The sequence below is a fragment of the Triturus cristatus genome, chromosome 9 (genome assembly GCF_964204655.1).
Source record: "Triturus cristatus chromosome 9, aTriCri1.1, whole genome shotgun sequence".
In the NCBI taxonomy this organism is placed as follows: domain Eukaryota; kingdom Metazoa; phylum Chordata; class Amphibia; order Caudata; family Salamandridae; genus Triturus; species Triturus cristatus.
In genome coordinates this window covers 1,213,170,224-1,213,191,182 of record NC_140592.1, presented here as the reverse complement: position 1 = coordinate 1,213,191,182, position 20,959 = coordinate 1,213,170,224, and the positions used below count along the sequence as shown (strand labels likewise).

General features: G+C 50.0%; 1 protein-coding gene across 3 annotated transcripts in view; it reads left to right on the top strand.

Moving 5' to 3' along the window:
- The window catches only part of PAPLN (papilin, proteoglycan like sulfated glycoprotein), a 487,850-nt gene that overhangs the window by 154,946 nt on the left and 311,945 nt on the right, over window positions 1–20,959 (top strand). The window lies entirely within an intron of this gene.

Genomic DNA, 20,959 nt, shown 5'->3' with positions numbered 1-20,959 from the left:
GGGGCGCAGATTCCACCACGGTAGGCGTTCCAGGGACCCCACACTTTCACCCATGTCCCAGGCTTACCTCTCGCTACATACACCACCTTTTCCCGAAACATGCACCAGTCCATATTTTCCTTCCAGGCCGAAACAGTCGGGGGCCTCTGGGAACCCCACAGTTGAGCAATATCGCGCTTGGCCACCATATATCCCAGAGTCACCCACCACGTCTGTGGCGCCGAATAGTCGGTTGGTTCCCACACGTTCAACAGGCATCTCCTCGCTTCGGGCAGCAGCGGCACACGCGTAACCACCCGCAGGACCTCATGCACACCACGCCAGAATCGCTCCACCTCTGGGCATTCCCACAAAATATGAAGAAAGGTCCCCAAAGAACCACACCCACGCTTACACAACCCGTCCACAGCATAGCCCATTCGCAATAGCCTTGGCCCCGTTATGTAGACCCTATGGAGTATCTTGAGCTGGACGAAGCGAAGGCGGGCCGGTATGGCCACCTCTTTCGGGGAGGCCACCGCAGAGACCCAGTCCTCGTCGTCCAGCTCCAATCCATCGGCAACCCAAGCCTCGCGAAGATCAAGCAGCAATCCCACGCGGTCATTGATCAGTTTTTTATAGATTAACGAGATCGTGCTTTCCGGGTCATGTCCATCCAGCACTCTATCTTCCAGAGGGGAGTACTCCGGGATGGAGGCAACGTCCGGGAAGGCGGAGCATAGTGCATGACGGATCTGCATATACCGAAAGTACTCCCTGTCTTGCAACTGGAATTCCGTCTGCAACATCCCGAACGTTTTGAATCCCCCCCTCGTCCAGAGATCCCCCACCCTGCTAATGCCTATCATGTCCCACTTCTCGAAGCCCTTCGAGGTCCACAGGGAGCCCAACTGCTCAGATGCGTACAGTGGTGACGCCCGGGTCAAACGATCCTTCCACCCCATCGCTGCATTAGCCGCGTGCCACACTCTTACCATGACACGCGTGGGGCCCGTAAGACGTGCGTCGAGCGAGCTGGAGTAGAGCGCTCGATTATAGTCACCACCCGGCAGTAGCATCTTATCCATTTCAAAGGCCGGGTTTAGGGCGGGCCCGTATAGGCCGTGGTTAATCGCAGCCAGCTGGGAGGCCCAATAATACCGTTTAATATCCGGGAGGGCAACCCCCCCGTCATACCACGGGAGCGTCAGCTTCGCCAGGGCGATACGCGGTCTCCCGTCCCAGAACAGGCGGCGTTGTAAGCTCTCCACCTCGCGGAAGTAGCGCGCCGGGACGAGGGCCATTGTATTCTGCAGAGCGTACAGGAAACGCGGCAGCGACATCATCTTAAACAATGCCGCCCGGCCGAGCGGCGAGAGCGGCAAACGCCGCCAACGCACGACATCCTCCTTCAGGCGCTGGAGGGGGGGCAGCAGGTTTCGATCATACCGGGCCTCCGCGTCTAGGGTGATGAAGATACCCAGGTACCTAAATCCCTGCGGGGCGATCTGGATAGGACAGCCCCGCGGAAGGATAGGAGCCTCCCCAGTGTGAACATACACGCACGATTTAGCCCAGGTGATGACGAGACCGGAGTTGCGACCAAATGAGTGCAATACATCAACCAGGACTATCAGTGATTTACGTGGGGAAGCCAGGTACAGGAGAATATCGTCAGCATATAGAGACACGCGGTCCTCATACTCGGGGGTCCAGCGGAGACCACGAATAGAAGGTTCCCACCGCAACCACTCCGCCAGGGGCTCCAAGGCAAGCGCAAAAAGAAGCGGCGATAATGGGCAGCCCTGCCGCGTGCCCCTGCCCAACTCAAACGGAGCCGACACTCTACCGTTCACAACCACCTGCGCCAGTGGGCCAGAGTACAACAATTTAACCCAGCTGATAAACCCTGGGCCAAACCCAAATTTCGCGAGCGTCGCCCAAATATATGGCCATTCAAGTGTGTCAAACGCCATAGTGGCGTCCAAGGATGCCAAGATGGCCGGCTCCCGCATGAACGGGACACGTGCGAGCACCCCATGCAAACGCCGCAAGTTAAGCGCTGTGTTACGATGGGGGATAAATCCGGACTGGTCCTGGTGGACCAAGTCACACACCACGCCGACCAGCCGATTGGCCAGAACCTTGGCGAGGATTTTGGGCTCCGCATTCAATAACGAAATGGGTCGATAGGATGTGACCCGGTCCCGAGGCCTCCCCTCCTTGTGGATAACCACGATGGTAGCCAGACGCTGGTCTAGCGGGAGGGAACCCACCGAGTGGGCCGCAAGGAACATAGCACGGAGATGCGGCGCCAGCGTATCCGGTCGCAGCTTATACAACTCGATGGGAAGACCATTAGGACCCATGGCCTTGCCGGAAGCGACCGAGCGTATGGCGAGGGCAATTTCTTCGGAGGTTGGAGCGGCGTCCAACAACACTCTGTCCTCCTCAGAAAGAGAAGGCAGCGCGATATCTCTGAGCAGGGCATGGGAATTTCCCTTCAGAGCGGGAAGACACTGGAGAATATACCCCACGGAAATAGTCCACAAAGCAGGAGACAATTTCCTCCGGTTCAGTGACACATACACCATTCATTTTCTCAATCAACGGGACAACACGACTCGCTCTCTCTTTTTTATCCAGCCACGCAATCAATTTACCAACCTTATCACCCACATCATACAGTCTCCCCTGTTGCTCCCTACTGAGGCCCCTGGCCGCCTCCGTGACGAGGGCCTTATAGGCCGCTTGCTTGAGTTGGAGCACATGTAATTTATCCTCCGTCACCCCACGTTCTAGATCCCCCTCCAACTCGGTTATCTCAGCTTCAACACGGGTCACCTCCTCCCGCTCGCGCCTCCGGGAGTGGGAAATAAGGGACAGGGCTTCTCCTCGGAGTACTGTCTTAAATGCCTCCCACAGTGAAACCGCCGAAAACACAGATCCCACATTCTCATCAAAATAGCGCTTAAGGGATTTAATCAGTTCTGCGCGAATGGTGGGGTCACGCAGGTACCAGGGATTGATCGGGGCCACTCTACCCTCTCCCCTCGGCAAAACATCAAAGTGCAACAAGAGCGGAGAGTGGTCCGAAATACCCCGTGCCAAATGGCGCACTTCTCCCACCCTCCCTACATAAGCCGCAGGGACCAGGACATAATCTAGCCGTGAGAGACTACCATGGGCCCCTGAATGGAAGGTGTACTGTAGCTGCGTGGGATGTTTTAGACGCCAACAATCCACCAACCCCAGGGTATCCAAGAGGCCAGATAACCACTCTTGGGCCCGGGGGAGATCCCTAGGGGGGGTGACGATCCACAGTTCCGGAAACAACAGCATTAAAATCCCCCCCACCACTAGAATCCCCTCCGGAAGGCCAAGAAGGAGGTGCCCCAGGTCCGCAAAGGTGGTCGTCTGCAGCCCCGGTGGGACATATACTGACACAAAAACGATCACTCTGCCCTCCGATCTGCCCACCAAAACCGTGTAACGTCCCCTATCATCATGGCGCACCTCATCAATCTCCAACGGGAGCGAGTTTTTAACCATAATGCCCACACCCCTGGAGCCGGACGTGAAGCCCGCATGGGCCACAAGGCGGTAGCCCCGTCGATTCATAGCGCAAAAGGAATTGCCAATGAGGTGCGTCTCCTGCAGAAAAACTATATCGGGCGAAATTCGCTTCAAAAACTGCAGGACCACACCTCGTTTTATCCTGTCCCCCAGTCCATTAACGTTCCAGGACAACAAACTCAGTCCCCTACCCCCCATCATTAACAGAAGTCATCACTCGTCCCCCAGAGAGCACTGTAGAGATAACACAAAGATACGTTTGCCTTGTGGTGGAAACGAACAACACCCCACCCCAACCCACCCATACCAACAAAACTCCCCCCACCCTGCACCCCTGCATGAGCCCGAACAGCCCCCCCAACTTGCAGTGTGCCTGTCGCCCCTATGAAAGAAACTAGCTAGATCCCCTAGAGGAGGAAAGAGTACTCCTTCAAGACCCCACACAACCTCCATAGGAGGGGAATGTACAAAGACAGACGCTCGATCGAAAGTAGCATCATATTCGTCCTGAGTGAGGCCCAGTATTGACCCCTCAGTCCCGAGCCAGTGGGCCGCCTCCTCCCGCCGCCCCCCCCCCGCCATCTCGATCACGATCCCCAGACAGAGTGTCCAGCCAGTCCCCTACCGCTTCGGGACGATCAAAAAAGTGCGTGCGACCATCCACCTCCACTCGCAGCTTGGCCGGAAAGAGCATGGCGTACTTTAAGTTCAGGTCCCGGAGTCAGCGTTTAACGCCGAGGAAGCTCAGTCTTTGCTTCTGGACCGCCTGGGTGAAGTCAGGGTAAAAGTTCACCTCCATATTGTCCAACTTAACCGGCCCATGTAGTCTGGAAGCTTGCAGGATAGCGTCTCTGTCCCGAAAGTTAAAAATCCGGGCAATGAGAGGTCGCGGAGGGGCTCCGACCTTCGGCCTTCCCCCGGGAACACTGTGGGCCCTCTCCACAGCAAAAAATGTACTCAGGCCCCGAGGCTGGAGATGGGTAGCAATCAGGTCCTCCACAAATAGATCCGCCGCCGCTTCCTCCCGGCCCTCGGGCACTCCGATGATGCGGACGTTATTCCTCCGGGCCCGACTCTCGGAATCCTCGAGGCGCCGATCCATAAGTGCGCTCGCCTGACTTAGCCGGCGTACCTCCAGTTGTAGTGCCGCCACCTCAGTCGTAAGGCCCGATGCGGTGTGGGCCAAAGAGTCAACTCGATTGTTGGTCTTGGAAAGATCGGCCCTCACCAGGCCAACGTCTACAAGGACCGCATCGATCTTCTGTGCCAGGGTGTCGAACCGCTGGCCCACCGAGGCCTTCATCTCGGAAATGGCGCCCATGACGTCGTGGAGAGTCAGATCCGTGGGCAAGTCCGGGGCATCCGAGGGGCCCTCAGGGGACTTGTGCGGTCCGCCGGGAGATCCCCTCTGGAGGGTATAGCGGTCCATGCTGTTGGCCGGATGGACGGTGCCACGTCGGGTCGACTTGGTCTTTGACCGATCCCCATCTTGTTTCGTGGCCATCGCCGCTGGTCCCACAATCGAACCAGCAACGTCGTAGAGGGCAGGCAATCAGGGCCACAAGCTCCGGGGGGGGCACCCCAGATCGGCGGGGTGGGCCACAGCAGGCAGGCAGGCCGGGTCCCCCAGCGAGGCCACACCAACACAAGAGGCTCCGCGATCCCACTTGCAAAAACGGCGAGAAAGCGAAAGCGAAAGTGCGGGGTACGCGACTCGCCAGGCCCGGCCCGCCGTTGTTGTTCACTTTGCCACTGGGTCACCCCCCAACGCAAATCCGGGGTTCGGCGAGAAGAAGGCCGCAAACCTCAATCGGTGCTCACTCCGGCACCCGGGGTCCAATTCGAGAACGGAAAACGGGTGCCACCTCAGCTCAGGCTCACAAACACAGTCCCCTCAATCGAGGCAGGATGAATTCAGGATAAATGTAGGAGGTCGCGGAGGTCCTCGGGAGCCTCGCACCTACGCGGCCATCTTGGTTGCGCGCTAGGCTCCTCCCAAGATGTCATGATTGACCGTATCGAAAGCGGCAGACAGGTCAAGTAGAATTAAAATACCTGATTGCCCCCTGTCTGCCCGCAGCCGAAGATCATCCAATACGGTCACAAGTGCAGTCTCAGTTCCATGGCCAGGTCGAAAACCGTACTGGACATCATCCAACCTGGAGTTATATTCAAGGAACTCAGACAGACTTTTGCTGACCAGACGTTCAATGATTTTTATCGGAAAGGGAAGAAGGGAAATGGGTCTATAGTTAGCCGCACAGGTTGGATCCAGAGTCGATTTTTTCAAGAGTGGAGTAACCACTGCTTTGTTCCAACAAGCTGGAACTGACCCGGAGGTCAAAGAGCTATTGCAGATCTGGCAAAGAAGAGGGAAGAGCTCAGAGCCCAACTCCTTCCAGATTTTATTAGGAAGGGGATCTAGGGGGGACCCCGAGGACACACTCCCTGCAGTTCTATAAAAAGTGTCCTCCGAAAATAACTCAAAATGATCCAAAATGGGCGTAAAGCCCATCTCTGTACCTTTGGCCCTTCCCAGCTCCAGTACCTCAGTGGGATTATCCACGGAATCTTTGCAACTAGGTGAATCAGTTCGCCTTAGTCCATCAATTATGTTGCTTATTTTTTCCATGAAAAAAGTGGCTAAACTGTCACACAGAGCTTGGGTCGGCAGGACTTTAGATTGTATACATTCAGGGACAGTCATATCCTTCACTATTTTGAAGACTGTCCGTGCATTATTTTTTTTTATTTAAAATAATATTGGTAAAATATTCAGACTTAGCCAAGTCAATTTCCTTCCTGTATTCCCTTAATAACACCTTCCAGTCAGACCTACCCTCGTCCGAATAAGTTCTCCTCCATTTCCTCTCAGCCTGCCGACAGGCATACAGCGGGGGTCGAGTGCCCCTCTCTGCGAGCCCTGCTCCTTGGCGTCCATCTGTATGGCAGCGCCCGACCCCATGTGCATACAGCGGGGATCTAGTGCCCCTCTCTGCGAGCCCTGCTCCATGGCGTCCATCTGTATGCCAGCGCCCGGCCCCCCATGTGCATACAGCGGAGGTCTAGTGCCCCTCTCTGCGAGCCCTGCTCCATGGCGTCCATCTGTATGCCAGCGCCCGGCCCCCCATGTGCATACAGCGGGGGTCTAGTGCCCCTCTCTGCGAGCCCTGCTCCTTGGCGTCCATCTGTATGCCAGCGCCCGGCCCCCCATGTGCATACAGCGGGGGTCTAGTGCCCCTCTCTGCGAGCCCTGCTCCTTGGCGTCCAACTGTATGCCAGCGCCCGGCCCCCCATGTGCAAACAGCGGGGATCTAGTGCCCCTCTCTGCAAGCCCTGCTCCTTGGCGTCCATCTGTATGCCAGCGCCCAGCCCCCCATGGGCATACAGCGGGGATCTAGTGCCCCTCTCTGCGAGCCCTGCTCCTTGGCGTCCATCTGTATGCCAGCGCCCGCCCCACCATGTGCATACAGCGGGGGTCTAGTGCCCCTCTCTGCGAGCCCTGCTCCTTGGCGTCCATCTGTATGCCAGCGCCCGGCCACCCCATGTGCATAGAGCGGGGGTCTAGTGCCCCTCTCTGCGAGCCCTGCTCCTTGGCGTCCATCTGTATGCCAGCGCCCAGCCCCCCCATGTGCATACAGCGGGGGTCTAGTGCCCCTCTCTGCGAGCCCTGCTCCTTGGCGTCCATCTGTATGCCAGCGCCCGGCCCCCCATGTGCATACAGCGGGGGTCAAGTGCCCCTCTCTGCGAGCCCTGCTCCTTGGCGTCCATCTGTATGCCAGCGCCCGGCCCCCCATGTGCATACAGCGGGGGTCAAGTGCCCCTCTCTGCGAGCCCTGCTCCTTGGCGTCCATCTGTATGCCAGCGCCCGGCCACCCATGTGCATACAGCGGGGGTCAAGTGCCCCTCTCTGCGAGCCCTGCTCCTTGGCGTCCATCTGTATGCCAGCGCCCGGCCCCCCATGTGCATACAGCGGGGGTCAAATGCCCCTCTCTGCGAGCCCTGCTCCTTGGCGTCCATCTGTATGCCAGCGCCCGGCCCCCCATGTGCATACAGCGGGGGTCTAGTGCCCCTCTCTGCGAGCCCTGCTCCTTGGCGTCCATCTGTATGCCAGTGCCCGGCCCCCCATGTGCATACAGCGGGGGTCTAGTGCCCCTCTCTGCGAGCCCTGCTCCTTGGCGTCCATCTGTATGCCAGTGCCCGGCCCCCCATGTGCATACAGCGGGGGTCTAGTGCCCCTCTCTGCAAGCCCTGCTCCTTGGCGTCAATCTGTATGCCAGCTCCCGGCCCCCCATGTGCATACAGCGGGGGTCTAGTGCCCCTCTCTGCGAGCCCTGCTCCTTGGCGTCCATCTGTATGCCAGTGCCCGGCCCCCCATGTGCATACAGCGGGGGTCAAGTGCCCCTCTCTGCGAGCCCTGCTCCTTGGCGTCCATCTGTATGCCAGCGCACGGCCCCCCATGTGCATACAGCGGGTGTCGAGTGCCCCTCTCTGCGAGCCCTGCTCCTTGGCGTCCATCTGTATGCCAGTGCCCGGCCCCCCATGTGCATACAGCGGGGGTCTAGTGCCCCTCTCTGCGAGCCCTGCTCCTTGGCGTCCATCTGTATGCCAGCGCACGGCCCCCCATGTGCATACAGCGGGTGTCGAGTGCCCCTCTCTGCGAGCCCTACTCCTAGGTGTCCATCTGAAGGCCGCGCTTCCCCTCATTTTATCAAATTACACTCGTATCCAAGGATTAAGCACACTCAGGAAAACAAATAAGTTGTGATTTTACAAATATTGCTTATTCTGTAGCTGTGGCAGAACACGCTGCCTGTGCTGTAAAGTGCCCCCATCTATTTAATGGCACTTTCAGCCAGTACTGGTTTTGAAGCCAGAAGCACTTTTCATTGTGGGACCTGAAGTTTCACCTTCCACCATTCATGTCCCAGCACAACAAGTGCTGTTGGCTGAGGACAGAAGTTGATCATGGAAAATAAATCATGCAAACCCTTATCATAGACTCCTTTGTATGGTCTTTAACACAGTCATGTCAAATGTGATCATTTCCCTGTGTGAAGTCAGAAGTTCATGGAGGCAATATGTTTCGAAAGTTTTCAAACACCATGCTGTGCGCTGATGTATCCCATTTCCAGCCTTCTTACTAGGCAGAAGCGGGATATTTTTCACAGAATAGTGTCCTGTCTGCTGCTCTTGCAGTGTGAGCTCTCAGCCCCCACAGAGCCAGTTGCACAGTGTATTGACGAGCAGTCCTGAGAAGGCAGGGAGCCTGCAAAGCTACAGCAGACAGGCAGCTGCTCAGAGGCAGCCTGCGAGCTGCTGGTAGCCCAGGGTTAACTCGTTGGAGCCCCTGCCCCAAGGCGAGGACATTTCCCACCCAGGCATTCTTCTACAGGAAACCGACCTGGCTGCTTCCGTGACTCTTCCCAGCACGCCCCCAGACACCAAGAGCATAAGGCATCAACGAGTAAGTGCTTTGAAGCCTCAACAATGCAGTGTTTTACAAAATAATGCATGAATTTATAAAAACACTCCACATACCGTTTGTTCCACACTTTTTAGGTCTCGGCTAGATGAAGAGAGTGTAGTGTATATCTCTGGGCTTCAGCCCTCCCACAGGCTTTCCATTTGCTCGCTCCATCGTCGCTCTCAAATCCTTTGTCCCCATTTGTCCATGGCATGAATGCGTCATGGCTCTCCTGTGTTTGGCCCTCCCCCCACAGGAGGCACAAAGTACTTGTAAACATCCACGGACCTCATTTGGGGAAAAACTATTTTTCTTTGTCTTGGAACGCACCATCATGTTTTCAGTTCACGCAGTGTCTTTTGTGTTTTTAAATGGAGTTTTATGTAGCGCAATCACCACCCGAATGTATTATTATTGCGCTTTACTTGAGCGCTAGTTACTTTGCACACGGACACGTTCGTTTTTTTGTAGGAAGAGGGAGATTAAGTGATTTGCCCGATATCACAACAAGTTGTGCCAACGCTGAAAGAGCACTTTACGTGAGCGACTGTTATTTTACACAATCACGTTCGTTTTTGTAGGAACCGTGAGATTAAGTGATTTGCCCAAGATCACATGATGTTGTGCCAATGCCGACACTCGAACCCGGTTTCCCAGCTCCATAGTCAGCAGCTGTGGCCTAACACCACATTCCCTCCCCCTGCAAGGACTCTTCACACTTTTCTAAAAACGTTTAAAAACTATTACTTTGAACAAGTACCTCTCCGTGCTGTGCAATAATGTACCGTATTAATATCAAAGTTTCAACATCTTAAGGAAATGCACTCTTCTAGTATTTTATAAACCCTATCATATTTTATGTGACGTTTGTTTTATGATCTACATTGCAAACACTTTCAGAGCGTTGCGTGGGCAGTTTGCTCGCCCATCTCTAACCCTTGTAGCCACAGCTCGCGCTGTTTGGAACCCCTATCTCCGCGGTAGCTGGTCTTAGCTGGGCCAATAGAAGGCGCGGTCAGCGGCGCACTGGACATCTGTTTCCCCACTGGGTATGGCAGTGCAAGCGGGATCCGAAGTGATTAGCCACTGGATCTGAACTGAGGAGCCGGGAGTTGGGTTTCGGCAAGCATCATTAACTGCGACACAGAGCATTATTATGCAAGAATTTGAGAAATTATTTTCCCTCTGGATATATTTACCCTCAGCAGGCAGCGAAGGTGCTGGCAGGCCTGCCTATGACATGGGCTGATGGCATTTGATATGAGCCTTATTTATTTATTTATTTGACTTCTGAAATCAGCTGGATTACCTGATATATCTAGTGTTGACACTGAGGTGGTTAATCCAAGCCACCACCTTCCCTAGATGGGCTGCTCTGATGGTTGCCAAGCAACGCCTGTGTCTGTCTTTGTGAAACTTGGCATATTCAGAAGTTTTGGACTTTGTCTGGGCTCTTGTAAAGCGCTTCGGTAGCTTCAGAGCACTAAAATAAATTAGCCATCCCCGTCATCTTGTTTAAACCTGCAATTAGCTGTTTTCCCCCCTAATTGTCAGCCAACGGTGGTGTCACAGCTCCAGTTTTGTTCGAATAATCTACAGCATGAACTGCCATCCGTGAAACAAATTTCAACCTTTCCTCCCTCCGAACACGTGTCTCTTCCCTGTTGTGCCATGTTTGTTACAGGCTGAAGGCGAGGGCACGCCATCAATTAAAGCAGGTCATATTTGTTGCCCAGCATTCCAAGCTCAAAATCACAACACTGGCCATAAGGGTTCTATGGCGGCAAGTGGCACTGAGCCGCCCCTCGACCAGAAGTAAACCCCCACCCCTTTCACAGCAAGCGCTACACCAGTCTCCACCGGCACAGCTCAGCATTCTCCCTCCTTTACAGAGCAGCGTCATTAAAGATTGAAGAGGGCAGGCGCCGAACTGGTGCAGCACAACATTCTACAACTGGTCTCGCTGTTCTGCAAAACAGTACGAAAGTGTGTATTGGAACTAAAAAATGTCCTAGTAAAAAAAAAAAAACTTTGACAACAAGGAATTCCAGTAACATGATTTGGACACCAATAGTCAATTTTGTGGATTTTATAGATTTTTAAAATGTTTTTCAACTCCACATAATTACACTCTACTCAATACCACATTACTACACCCCACATAAATCTACGCTATGCCACATAGCAGCAATCCACATAAATACACTCTGCACCATGCCACATATTTCCCCTCAACATAATTTCACTCAATGCCACACAATTCAACTCTACACATTTCCATTCCACACAAACATAATTCCACTCCACAACACAATTCCACTACACACCACATTCATCCAATCCATAACACAGAATCCCGCATCATGTCACAAAATTCAACACACCACATAATTCCACTCCACTACATGCCATTCCACAACACACAATACCACACCACATAATTACACTTCAGGACACATAATGCCACTCCACATAATTACAGTAAACTCAATACCTCATAATTACTATGAACATATTTCCACTGCACACCATACCACATAATTCCAGTACACATAACTCCACTCAACATCACACAATTCCATGCCACACAATTCCAATCCAACCTACATAATTCCACACCACACCACATACATCTGCTCCACTGCCTAACACAAGGCTAAAAGACATTGTAATTGCCGAGACCTATTGGCTTTGCTAATGCTTGTTACAATTGTTGCCATTCTCTACGCTGCGTTGCCAGCTCTGTTCGACAAAGTCTCCCTGTCCACAATGTTGGGACCTGCAGGTCAACACCGAGTGGCCTGTGGGCGCCTGCAGCTTCCTCTAAGGATAGAACTGGAAGACTCCATGCAGCGACCAAGGCACGGATTGTTTTCAATTAATGGCCTCATCAGATGCTGTAAATGGATTCCCGTTGTTGGCTCAGAGATTAAAGGACCGCGTGCATCGAGTGCTCATGAGTCACAAAAGAGCCTGCAGGTGGGCGAAACTATTCTAAGAGCGGCTTACAAAGAAAGGACCCTGTGTTCCCGTCTCGCTGATTGCCCGCAGCCGTGTTCGTGAAATAGGCGCCATTTCACAATATCCCTGTGGCCTTATTAAGGTAGACAAATTCTCCAAACCAGGGAACGGTTTAGTTTATTCATTAAAATAAGGAGCTCACTGGAGCCCTCCTCCATGAACGTCCCGAAGCAGCTGTTGAAAGGAGCCGTTGCCTAGAACCTTCACGGGGAAGAGTTGCGGAGTGCAGAACGCAGTTGCAACCAAGAACAATTCAGACGTTAGGTGACAATAAAACATATCATTACATTGCAGTGTAATAAACAGCATCACATAACATCACCTTCCCCCTTGTGAGAAAGTGCCTCTTTTGCATGGCTAGCCATCCCCCTTTGGGCTGGTAATTGATGTGGCTTCCAGTGTAGTGCACAGGGTCCCTGCCAACCAGGTGCCCTGTGCCAGTGCTCCTTCCCAAAAACATATCCACAATTGGTACTTCTGCCCCCTGTAAGTTCCTAGTAAGTGGTACCCTGGGTACCTAGGGCCTGGTAGCTGAAGAGGGTCCCCTGGAACACCCCCCCCCCCTCACTAGGAACATGCCATTGCCCTTGCAGCCTGCATGGCCTTCTGAGGAGAAAAACGACAAAGTCGACATGGCACTCTGCCTGGGTGCCATGCCAGCCAGCACTGCCTGGAGGTATAGCTAAGTCAACCCTCTAGCAGGCCGTACAGTCCTATGGCAGGAAGCACTATACCAAAGGAGGGGGCATATCTGCATGAGTAGATATGCTCCTACAATATGCAAGTCAATTCTTAAGAATTGTAAGTGCCAGGGAAGCCATAAGCAATACATGTGATGGAAACTCGACATCTCAAGTTACCCAGCACTATGATAGCTTCACTGAAATCAGTAGTGTTTGGTACCAAACAGCTCCTTGTAATAAATCCACACAGATGTCAGTGTGAGAGTTAATAAAATGTGTACTCAGAGGGCACCTCAGGAGTGATCTCTGAACACCTACCAACCCCTGGTGTGGGAATTGACTGGCCTTAGGCAGCCTGTCACACACAGACATGGTTCTAGACCACTAGGTGGAGAGCCTCTGCTCTCTGGGACCAGAAACAATGCACATCCTGGGCAGAGGTGTCACACCTCCTATCCCAGGATGGGCCAGTGCTCAATGGGGAAGCCTCAAGGGCATGCCGCCTTTGTAATGCGACCCCCAGCCTCTGCTGCTAGCAGCAGATGGCAGTCCCCGGTTTGCACCCACACTTTGGGCGAGCAAACCGACGAGAAAACTCAGAAAGGCTAGGAGGTGTGCCCACCTTTGCCATATCCACCCCTCAGGTGAAGGAGGAGAAGTTAAGAACACTTTACAGTCCCCTCCATCTTGAAAATGAGGGGAATCCTCCAATCAGGGCTAGGTCCATGCTCCCTCCCACAGGAGGGATGAATAATAGTGGGCGTAGTGACCCCAGGTAAGGTGCCCATTGGCCCAACCTACTACTCTTCTAAAACACCCCCTAAATTTAGTATTTAGAGGGCTCCCCCACACATAGAAACTAGATTACTATAACCTACGAAGAAGAAGGACAAATAAGAAGCTATGCAGCAAAGCAGGAAGACGACTACTGACTTGGCCCCAGCCCTACCAGCCCATCTCCAGCTTTATAGACTCTGCAAAGGAGACAACACCTGTTCTGTGGCCAGTGACTTACAGAATCTCAAGGAAGCCTGCCTGCTCTTCAACAAAGACCAGATCTCCAGGGCTTCAGATCCAGCTGGAACCGTGACTCCTGCACACTCTGCACCTGACGCCCATTGCCCGAGTAGGAGTGGCTCACCTGTCCAGTGAAGTTTCCCCAGCCATCCTGACCTCGAATTCAGCATTGGCTGACCTCTCCTGAACTCTACGCCGCCGCCGCCTGCAGAATGAATCCAGAGGCTTCACTGACCGCTATCAGTTCTCGTGAGAAGATTTCGATATCTAAACGCACCCCTGAACCCAAAGTTCCTGCGCCTTAGAACTAAATTGGTGATGCCCCTATGACCCCCTCCATCTCTACTTACCTCTGCTGTTGTTGGTCTACCTCCTTCAACCTCTGGTGCGACGCCTGCAGCCTGTTTGTCGAAAGCAGAAACCGCATTGAAAAGCATTGGGCGCCCATAGCTGAATTTGCACCCTGCACCCAGCAGCCCCTGTGCCGCATGTGGTGTATATGTGGTGCTGCTATGTTGCCCCCCTGTGCTTGACCTAATCCTCAAAGCTTGACCTCTGCAACCGATTTACTTATTTGCAAGCAGGGTGGCATCAAGCACCCACAGTGTTTATTGAAACGCATTGGACCGAACTCCGATTTTGACCTCTGCACCCAGACGCCCCTGTGCTGCTAGTGGTGCAGTTTAGGTACTCACCTGACCCTTGTCCCTTGCTGACCCTTGGTCCCGAAGACTTGAACTGTAAGTGTGATACTTACCTGTTTAACTGCAATATCGTTTTCCCCAGAGTATAACATTGAACTGTTCAGAAATTGTTGTATCCACTTTTGAAAGTGAAAAGTATTTATCATTAAAAATTTACTTACCTTATTGCGAAGATCTTTGTCTTAAAATAAAGTACAAAGATTATTTTTCTAAAATTGGTGTGAGTCTCCTTTTTGAGTTGTGTGTCCATTATTGGTCAATGTTGTGCAATAAATGTCTTACACTCCTCTGTGTCAGGCCTAAGACTACTCGCCCACACTACCACTAACAGGGCACTCTGGGTTTTACATTGATACCTGTTCACTTTTAGGGAACCCATGGACTCTGTGCACGGTATAACCACCTAGGGGCACACCATATACAGAGCCAGCTTCCTACACCCCTTATTAAAAAAAACGACAAACAAATAAAAATAATGTGGAAATGAACTAAATAGTTTGCACTGGTTCAAATAAAAATCTTTAAATCTAGTGGGTATAGGAGCATCCCGAAGTGGTCTGTAATTAGCAGACTTAGTATACTCATCATTAGTGGTCAAGTTTTCTGGAGAATGTGAACTTCCACAGACATTTGAATGACATGGGTTGGTATGAGATCCAGAAATAGAAACAATTGAACCTGTAGTAGAAGGCCCAGCATGCACTGGAGAACCTGGAACAGAAATGGCACATGAATGTCCTCGCGCAGAACTGTTGCCAAGTGCACTGGTAAACTTTTCTTGATCATAATCTAACCAAGATTCATTACAGTAGAGTTTTCAGTGAAACAAACACCCTAAGAATCTTTCTTGCTTGCTCTGCAGTCAGCTTTATCAAACTTCTTTTGCTCCACCAACATTTTCCTAGCAAAGGGTGCTGACCCTTTGGAAAGTTTCAAATGTTAACAGGAGACATGTATTTAGATTCTCCCTTCTTAACTCTGTAGGGGTTCTTTACCAACACCCAATCGCCTGCCTTAAAGTGTTTTGTGTCAAATCTTTCCTTTGTCAAAGCCTGCTAGACAGACACTCTGTCTGACATTGTTTTGAGATACTCATCAGAGTTTTCTTTACGAGATTTCAACCTGTACACCCAATCTGGACTTAACATGGTCCTACGTGAAAATTAAAAATGAGACAGACCTGTAGTACTGTGTGGAGTGATTAAATAGGTCCACAATCTTTGCTTCAAAAATGTCTCCACATCAACCAACAAAGCCAAGGCAGATTGAACTCCTTCTTTAAGAAATCTATTCATTTGCTCCACCAGTAGTGGCCCGTCCCCTGCCAAAGTGGTGAGGCGGGGAAAGGTGTGGGTCATTTTGGGGTATAAAATAAAAATAATTACTTACCCGATCGCCGCCGCCGCCTGCTGCTTCGCGCTCTCCGGGTACAGGATCCCAGAATGCACTGCGGCCAATCATGACGCTGCAGGAAAGCAGGGTCAGGATTGGCCTGAGCGCTGGGACTTTGCGCTCCCAGGCAGACTGGGAGCCTGTGCCCGCTTCCTTTATCCCTAAGCAATGCAGCTGGGGCTGGAGAAAGCTTCGTTGCGCATGAGGGTTTGGCCGGCCTGAAACAGCTGGCCAAACCCTCATGAACAGAGAAGGGACAAGGGAGTGCACTAACACTCCCCACCACAATGTCATTCCCCTGGACCTACCCCCAAGACTCATCAGAGTCCTGGGTCGGGTCCAGGGGGATTCAAATAAAACAATAAGAAAATGGTTTTAAACCCCGTTTTATTATTGTTTTATTTTTCGGGTGGTGGCGGGGGGCAGTGCTCCTCCACCCTAATGGAGGGGCCGCTGCTGCTCTCCACCAAACCATTCAAAGTGGGAGAATACCGAGCCACCTGGAAGTGTTTGATGTGTAAAGATTCAATAAAATGTGTAATGAGGGACAAAGTAAAATGTGTTCCATTGTCATTGACCAAATCCTTGGTAGCACCTTCAATGCTGAAAACGTTCTCCAAGAATTTGATCACAAAGTCAGTATTAGGAGCAGGTGCAAAGTCAAAATACACCCATCTTAAAAAATAGTCAATCAGAACAATCATCTATCTCTTCGCAGATGGTGAGAGATCAAATGGAGCAGCAAAATCTAAGGCAATTTTGTCCCCGACATTGCCTGGCGTGAGAACCATGTGTAATGGGGTCTCATAAACTCTCCAATGTTTGTCAGAAAGTAAAGAGGTTGTATATCCATAATCCAGTGCCTCCAACACCATGATGCGTATCCTCATCAGACGCGCGGACAAAAAAGTGATCAAACTTAGAGAGGACATAGTTAACCTGGAAAGAGAAATTGAATGTTCTGAGCTCAAAGGAAGTGATCACAACTATGAAATTTATGACAGGGTTATTAAAAGTCATCAAATATACCTGAGAGACAAAACATTAAGAAGGATAAAGAGGGATGACAACGATTATAAGGAAGGCAGAATTTATACATTTGCCAAAAAATTTGACATCAAACCAGTGGGTGAAGGAAAAAGATCTAGAGAGGACACCACAGAATCAATATCAGTAAGCAGTAGTTCCATTTCCTCAACTAACAGTAATCTGTCGGGCAATGGTGGGGCTACTTCACTAACATCCCCAAGCCGACCCATTTTTTTATTAGAAATAGAGAGGTTGAGGTTGGGCAACAGAATAATGAAAAAAGATCAAAAACAAGGAGGGGAGGAAAAAGGTGGAAAGAAAAAAGACAGAAAGAAAGAAACCCCTGCAGGAATCACAACTCGGTCCAAAACAACATAGTGGATGGTGTGGATAATACTGCATCTAATGAATTGACTATTGTTAATTTATCTTGTCAAATTAATAGTGGGCTCAAAGCACGATCGAACTTCATGCCCAGTAACACACATGTGAATATTGATCTTTTCAGGGATAGGGTTACTAGGGACATCTATTCTTTAATGTATAACCCGAGTAAACATGGTAACCATAGACAGAATTTAACAAAATCTGAAAGGATTGCCCTGAACACATTAACGAAGGACGATTCCATTTTCATCAGGGAGGTGGATAAGGGGGGCAATGTGGTGGTCATGAATTCAATTGACTACATGGGTGAAATTGACAGACAACTTGCAGACCCTGTCTGTTATGAACGGATAGTCACCAACTCCATTGCTTCCCTTGCCATTCATATCAACACAAGGCTACATGATTGGCGTAAGAATGGCCTTTTATCCGAAGAAGAGTGTAGCTACCTTACAGTAAGCCATCCTGTGGCCCCTTGTATATATGTTCTTCCTAAGAGACATAAAGGGGGGGCGTTCCCACCCGGAAGACCCATCATTTCGGGATTGATTCACCTACAGAGCGATTATCACAATATGTAGATAGATTCCTCCAACCTTTTGTAATCAACTTACCGTCCTATATACAGGACACTAGGGATATCCTTCAGAAATTTGAGGGTCTCACTTGGTCGGAAGACCTTATGTTTATTACAATGGACGTTGCCAGTCTTTATACCTGCAGTCAAAAGCAATTTGGTAGCATGGCAATACAGTCTTTTTTTAAAACTAGAACAGCGGACCATATGGAACATAATGAGATGCTTATGGACATGATTGACATCATCCTTTCGAAGAATTGCTTTTTGCATAATGGTTCATGGTATCACCAGTTACAGGGCACTGCGATGGGCTCCAGGTTTGCTCCCTCGTATGCCTGCCTTTTTATGGGCTGGTGGGAGAGGAAGCATGCCTGGGGCAAATATGCCTCCCCCTGGATAGACATGATTGTCTTCTGGGGGAGGTATATTGATGATATCATACTACTCTGGAAGGGCTCTGTGAGCCAATTAATTGAATTCCACACATTTCTGAATGACAACCCTTACAATGTCCACCTTACTATACAGCATAGTACTATCGGGATTGAATTCCTTGATGTAAAATTCTATGTGGAGAATGGTAGCATTCATAGCACTATCTTCCGTAAACCAACATCATGTAATAGTATTTTACATGCGACAAGCGCACATCCTAATTCTGCGATTAGAAATATTCCGTACGGAGAGATGGTGCGGGTTCGCCGTAATTGTAGCACTGAGGGTGGATTCGAAAAGAACATCGAGGAAGTTAAAAATAGGTTCAGATCGCGAGGCTATAATGAGAGGATCCTTTCAAAAGCTGACTCTAGGATACGCAACACATCAAGAGCCGATGTGTTGATTAAGAAATCCACTGTACAATCTAAAAAGGACTCTAATTCTCATTTGGCGCTTACTACACAATACACAGATAATAGCAGTAAAATCTTTACTATCCTAAAAAAGCATTGGGGTCTTCTGTATGCTATACCTAACCTTAGAGATCACTTGACCACAAATCCTCGGGTTACCTTCCGTAGGGGTAGAACGCTGAGAAACATGCTATGCCCTAGCTATCTGAAGAGAACCGCTACAAGTTCATGGTTACCAACGGCACCGGTTGTTTTTTTCAAATGTCATGCGTGCAATGTATGTGCCCTAGCTAAGGACAAGACGAAGAGTTTTTGCTTATAATACCAACAAGGAATATACCATTAAACACTTCATAAATTGCAATACAAAATATGTTATATACATACTGGGCTGTGAGTGTAACAAAATTTATGTGGGCAGTACTGTGAGGCCCCTGAAAATACGTTTTCAAGAACATATACATGCACTTAAACATAATGACCTAAGGTATCCCATGACATATCACATGGGGTAGAAACATGAGGGTCTCTGTAAAGTGTGGTTCTATGGGATTGACCACGTCCCGGTGCCATCACGGGGTGGGAACCGTGAATTGGCACTAAGATGTAGTGAAGCCAGTTGGATTTGCCGTCTGAGGTGCATTGAAATGGGACATAACACTGACGATGAGATGCATTATAATTTATAGACATATGAGCTCTATATCTGCAAGTGACTAGATAGGTATATATGTTTCTCTCTTTCCGTTTGATGGTGTGCTTTTCTGTACCCCAAATTTAAGAGTTTAACAATGTTGTCTTTTTCTTTTCCTTTCTCTTTCTCTCTTTGGTTCTTATATCATGATATCTTTTGTATATATACATGTATTTTTCATTTTTACTTTTCATCTTTCTGATCTCTTTCATCTTTATGGAGTCGTATACCTAATGAGCCGGGTGTTCTTGTTAATCTTAATTACTTTGGACAATATTGGTTTGGGCACCTTTGGATTCCTCTACCAAGTTGGTTTCCAGTCAGCAACATTCTTTTAATCTATTATGGTACCTTTTAGAAATATGTTCTTTTTGTCATGAACCTAATGGAATATATTTTCTATGATTTACGGTGATCCGATAAATTGGCCGTGCATGTTGTAGTGATGGCGTCCAACAACACAGGGGGATGACATGTGGAATATGTTGGCCTATCTATGTAATATGGCCGCCGGGATGACTATATGATTTCAACCCATTACGTGACAGTTTTTTTTTTTGAGTGTCTGCCCTCCTGAAGTACGCCCATACTGCGACCCTTACAGTCAGAAAGATTATTATATCATATTATATATTATATACAATATGGCCGCGGGGATGTCAATACGATATCGGGAAATCCACCCATTACCTGACAGTTTTTGTGAGTGCCGAGGCTTTGTTTGCCCTCCTGAAGTATACCCATACCGCAACTCTTACAATCAGAAAGATCACTATATTATATTATATATATTGAATTAAAGGTTCTCATAGCGGAGAGCTCATTGTTCGGAATACTAGATGTGCATACTTCCGCGTTATGAGGTGAATACGTTTTTTCCTCTAATATCGTGGAGTATAGAAAACAAATATAGTATGTAAATTGATTTAAATATATAAAGAAAAGGTTCCTCTTTGCTGAAACAATTGATTGGGGCGCACATGGTGTTGGTTTTGTCAGTATTATAACGCGCCAGGATACTCTTAAAAGATGGCGCCCATACGAATGAAAACGGGGTTATAGTTGATATGAGGAGGTTATGATGTCACCGCGTCTATACGTTCTGCGGTTTCGCGTTTAAATGGTAGCGCGAAATGGAGGTTCGGCAGCTACCGATTCTTGTCAGTACCGGGCGACGTTGCGGCGTGTACGTTCACAGGTGAGTCGCGTTTGGGAGCTTTTTCGCATTGCGTTAAAAGTGAGGGAAGTTGGTTTAAATGTGTACGCCAGTACTTGGGGTTTAATGCCCCGTTAGCGCGGCTTCAGCTGTATGGCTTTCAACGCTGCTTTGGGACACTGGTTGTTGTCAGTACGGATGGGGAGCGTCACTTTTGAGAAGCATGCTCCGCTTCCAGCGTGTTAGCTCAGCACTTTGATCTACCAATATGAATATCTTTTAAGAAGTACTCGTCGCTTTTCACTTTGCAGATGCAGTGCTGCATCATTAGGGAGTGTACCATACGTTTTGTTGTAACGTGCACGAGCTATTCATGTGTAAGGGGACATTGTGGGACGTATTAGTCGCCTGCCCTTCTTAATG